We start from the raw sequence: 5,621 nt of genomic DNA, 5'->3' as shown, positions 1-5,621 counted from the left end.
TGAGCGCGTCACCGCGCCGCCCGAGCCTAGGCACCGCGAGGCCGCCCGCGCCGCGCCGCGCCGCCCCGCCCGCCGCGGGGGAGGAGCCCGCGCCGCCCCGCCCCCGGAGGCCCCGCCCCTCGCCGGGAGGCCCCGCCCCTCGCCGGGAGGCCCCGCCCCGACCCGACCCTCCACACCGCCACCCAGCCCCGGGACCCAGCCCGGGACCGGCCCCTCCTCCCTTCTCCAGAACGGTGGGGCGGGTCAGCACCGGCTCCCTCCCAGCCACCGCACCCCTCATCCCCCTCCGCCTCCCTTTAAACCCTGTCTACACCAGGCCGGGATCTGGTTAATTGCAATAAACTGAACCTCAGTGAATCTGACCAATGGGAGCACAACTAGACCTTTCTTTCCTTTTTAGTCATATTAACTTACGTGTCAAAATGCATACAATTACGTCGGTCCCTCTTCGTGCATCTCTAACGTAACTGCAGCTGCTAATCACCTGTGGATGGATTTTCAGAGACTGCAGGCTCCTTGCCAGAGCAGAGGAAGAGTTGGGGGGACCAGGAGAGGCAGGGCTGGGACAGCCTGCAGACAGATCTGGGCAAAACAGGGTGCTGGGTCTTCAAGGTGCATCAAAAATGCCACAGGAGGTGGTGTGAGACTTTATTATATATATTTTTTACATCATTTTTCATTTTTGCACAATGTATGCATTTTCATCTTTTTTATAGTCCCCACACAATTCCCACCCCAACCTCCTTGTTTTGCTCCTACTCCCTTCTCACCCCTCACCCTGTAGTGAGTCTCTGGTTTATAGTTGCTTGTTGATTTTGACTTTTACTTTATTATAATTACTTTTTCCAGGTCCCTTATTTAGATTCTAAATTCCTGCTATGAGTGAGACCATCTGGTATTTTTCTCCTTTTTTCTGGCTTATTTCACTGAGCATGCTCCCTTCCAGCTCCATCCATGTTGCTGCAAATTGCATGAGTTTATCTTTTTGATTGCTGAGTAATAGTCCATTGCGTACATGTACCACATCTTCTCGATCCAGTCATCTATTTTGGGGCATTTGGGTTGTTTCCAAAGCTTAGCTATTGTAAATAGTGCTGCTATAAACATAGGGGTGCAGGTGCTCTTTGGAATTGATGTTTCTGTGTCCTTTGGGTAAATACCTAGGATACCTAGGAGTGGAATTGCTGGGTCATATGGAAGCTCTATCTTTAGTAGGTTGAGGAATCTCTACACAGCTCTCCATAGTGGTTGGACCAGTGCAAACCACCAGCAGTGCAGGAGAGTTCCTTTTTCTCCACATCCTCGCCAACATTTGTTGTTGCTAGTTTTTTCTAATATGTTCCATTCTCAGTGCGAGACTTTTTTTTTTTTTAAGATTTATTTATTTTTATTTATTGATTGATTTATACATACATGCATACAAGCACTGGGTACAGTCAGAAGCGCGGGAGGGTGAGAGAATTCACCAGAGCCAGAGCGGGGAGCAGAACAGGCAGAAGGACCGAAGCACACTGCTGAGGGGAGCAGCGGGCGGCAGGAGAGGTCTGCGCGCCATGTGGGACCCTCCTGCGGTGACGGGGAGCAGCCAGGGAACGAACCGGCGCTGCAGAGGCCGCTGCGCCACCGGGGAGGCCCATCAGTGCGAGACTTTTTAAAACAGCTTGCTTTTTAAATTATTGGCCACAAGACTGAAGTTTAAAAAAAATCACATTCTCCCAGGTGTATGCTGGCAAATGGTTATTTTGTTCCTGCCATCCTCAGCTTTCCTACCAGAATACAATAAGGTGTGAAATCACCCAATAAAGGTACTAAGGATTCCCTTTGATGAGGCAGAGTGATAACCCCGAAGTTGTCCCCAACTAGCATGTCAGTTATTCCTCACTGCCTGGCCCCAGACACTAGATGCTTGAAAGTTGTATTTGACAAGGTTCTCCTCTCAATCCACTAAAGAGAGAAATTAGGGCTGCCCTGGTGGCACAAGGGGTTAAGTCTCAGCACTATGAAACTATAGGCAGCCACTGCATCACTATCATCAGTTCAATTCCTGGTCAGGGAGCTGACCCACATGGCAAAACAGACCTCTCCTGTCTCCCCGCTGCTCCCCTCAGCAGTGTATTTCAGTCCATCCAGCTGTTCTGATCCCCACTCCGTCTCTGGTGAGTCCTCTCACCACCACCCTCTCCGCAACACTGGTCTGCACCCTAGCCCTTGTATACATAAATAATAAATAAATCTTTATAAAAGAGAGAGAAAAATTAGCATTGTTTAATTCAATCCAATCACTGAAAAGCTTCTTTACCAGCGTAACAATAGACTAACAATAGCTAACATTTATCGAGTGCCAGCTGGCCAACTCTTTTATGTGTATTACCTCCTGTGTAATCCTTAGCACCCTCCTCAATAGCTATGGTCAAGTGAAGACTGCAATAAAGGTACCTGCTGACTTCACATCAGCTATTTCTCAGACTCCTGCAACAAAAAACAACAAAAAGCATGCAACAAAAGCAGCTGTCCTGTGAACGCTGCACGTAACACAGCATCTTCTTTTAAACCAGCCCCCAACTTCTTTTAAATAACCCCTCTGGGCTCAGAACTTCTGCTATAGTGACTTAATGTTAGCAGCCAGCTACCACTCTTTTTAATTAAAAACAGGTCATCCGTGAGCCAGGCACTATGCCTAACATTTGCTGGGATCCTAGCTCACCGAACATCTCTAATGAATTACAACTTACCGGCCTAAATGTAAGATTGTGAACTACTGGAGAGCAAGGACCTCCCTGTCTTACTAAGTGCCCACGGGTGCCTGGTCCAGAGCAGTCTTCAACAAATGTGTGAGAAATAGAGAGTTGGAAAAGCAAGTAAACAGCCTCCCTGTTTGTTTCATTTGGACAAGTGCCTTGGTTTTACGGAAGAGCGTCCAGGGAACACAACTCTTAATTTGTCAAACATCTTCAGGCAGGAGACCTAGTTCTACTACTGATTCTGTTGCTGGCTGGCTGCCATCAGAATCATGGTTACTGGTTATTTTGATGTATTGGGGGCTGTTGAATGCTTCCCCTGGGATATTACAAAGGCAAAGAGAAGAGCAACTGTATTTTGTGCTTGGGCTTACTGCAACGAAATGTGCTGCACGGCTGCCCTGCCTCGTTACCAGGTGTATATGACCTGATCTCAGGCTCGCTCTGTCCATCTTGCTCCACCCTCATCTATCAGGTCTGAAAGCACCTCAGGGCCTTTGCACATGCGGCTGCAATTGTCTGCAATGTCCCTCTTCTTCCTGTTTGCCTAGTTAGTAACTACTCATCTTTCAGCTCTTAGTTCAGATGTCATTTCCTCAGGGGAGCCTCCCTGGAACGCTCCAACTTGACCTACGCCCCTATTCTATGCTATCACAGTGACTTGTGACTTTATTTCATAGAACTTACCGGTTTTTCATCATGTTTGGGATTATTTGATTAAGATCTGTCTTCCCACTAGACTGTAAACAGGAAGTGAGTTTGCTTTGGTCACTGGGGTGTCTCCTGGGCCAGCAAAGCAGTACTTACCGTGCGCTCCAATCATTTTGTTCTTTTTGGATTAGATTTCCTAAGCAGGCATTTGGCTGAAAACCAGAAACCATCCTTCACAAACCCAACCAATGTGCCTTCTTCATCTGCTACACCACTCTCAGAGACCATTCTGCTTTGTGATCTACCTTGCAGGCTGCAGTCCTGACTACTGCCTGGTTTCCTAATCCCACCTTATTCACTCTGTGTTCTGTGATGTATGAAGCAGTGACTGATATCATTCTGTTTAAGGCTTTGAATCACAAACTTTCCTGAAAGGGGGACCCGAACAAAATCCTCATCAAATGGTTGAAGAGAATCGAACCAAACCACCCACGGTTGAGGCATCTAATATGAGGAAGGAAACCCTCATGCGGGAGCCCCAGCAGGTTTAGGACCGGTGGCCCTACACAAAGTTTCAGCCTCGTCCACATTCCTGAAAGGAGCCAACCTTACCTCATACAGCCTCTCAGTTGCACACATTCCATTAGCACCTTTTCAATAAAACAGTTTTTAGTGTTTATGTATTACCCTGATCAGAATTTCTTTCTTTGGGGGTATTTCTAGTTCTGTTTAAAAGATCTGTTTACAGGGCCTCCCCTGGTGGCGCAGGCGGTTGAGCGCCATGCTGTGAAGCTGTCCGCAGCCTCTGCAGTGCCCGTTCGATCCCGGCCGGCTGGCAAGGGTCCCATATAGCACAGCAGACCTCTCCTGTCTTGCCCGCTGCTCCCCTCAGCAATGTATTTCATCAGTCTGCCTGTTCTGTTCCCTGCTCTGTCTCTGGTGAATCCTCTCACCCTCCCACGCATCTGGCCTGTACCCCAGTTCTTCCATAAATAAATAAATAAATCTTTAAAAAAAAAAAATCTGTTCACAAATTCTAAAAATAATCTTTTATCAGTCTCTTCTGATGGCTGAGATAATTTCTGCAAGGCAAATTGCACAATTCACTTGTCTTAAGAGCAAAGAATGATGATGAAATATAAACGCTGAAATATAGTTTTATCGTGCAACTATTTAAACACACACACACCCCAAAAACAAAAGCAAAGGAAAAAATCAAACACTGACACTGCCTCTCTTTAACAGAAATTCCGGACTTATTTAAATAACAAGTTGATAGTATTAAGATTTGCCACTTTAGAGCCTCCCTGGTGGCGCAGCGGGTTGAGTGCAGCGCTATGAAGCTGTCTGTAGCCTTTGTAGCGCTGGTACAAGGCTGGCCAGGGAGATTCCCACATGGCACAGCAGACCTCTCCTGTCTCGCCTGCTGCTCCCCTCAGCAGTGTATTTCAGTCAGTCTGCCTGTTCTGTTCCCCGCTCTGTCTCTGATGAATCCTCTCACCCTCCCGTGCCACTGGCCTGTACCCCAGCTCTTGTATAAATAAATAAATCTTTAAAAAAAAAAAGATTTCCCACTTTAACTAGAGTTGGTAAAATTCACAATAATGCGATGGACTAAGACTACAAGTTGTGGACATTATAATTCTATGAGCTAAAATGCACTTAGCCACAAATCATTTTGGGCTTTGTTCAAAACCCTCGAGTCCTGAAATAGTGCTACTTAGCACCAAATCAGTGTTCTCTTCTCACCAGGCACGTTAACATACCGCCAGGGACCTACCCTAAGAGGAGGAGCAAACTGAGTGTTTTGGTTCTCAGACGGGGAAAGTCAGCCCCGCTAGGGACATGTCAGGTTGCCTTCTTGGAGGCAGTGGTTGAGAATTGGCTCCACCTTTCCCAGCCTGCCTCTGCACAAGCTGGCCGCGGGAGAAAGTGGGCATTTATAAAGAACATAGCCAAGCCTCACCCAATTTCTCTTTTCAGCACCTGAGTTAAAAAGGCGAACTGAAGTGACTCCTGCACTCAGGAAACCATCTCTGAAGTCACTCTGAAACCTCTGAACAAAGAGGCATTTACACCGCACAACAGAATGCTGATATCTGCGTGCTTTAAAAAATCGGGTCCCATTCCTGCCTGGGAGACTAACTTGCCAGGCTCCGCTTCAAACAATTAACCTTTCTTATTCTACTGCTGTATGATAAAAAGAAATCAAAGAAAATTATTTTTCTTTAC

This window comes from Talpa occidentalis, unplaced genomic scaffold (assembly GCF_014898055.3).
Source record: "Talpa occidentalis isolate TD23 unplaced genomic scaffold, MPIMG_talOcc4v2.1 talOcc4.14, whole genome shotgun sequence".
Classification (NCBI taxonomy): domain Eukaryota; kingdom Metazoa; phylum Chordata; class Mammalia; order Eulipotyphla; family Talpidae; genus Talpa; species Talpa occidentalis.
This window is presented reverse-complemented; position numbering follows the sequence as displayed.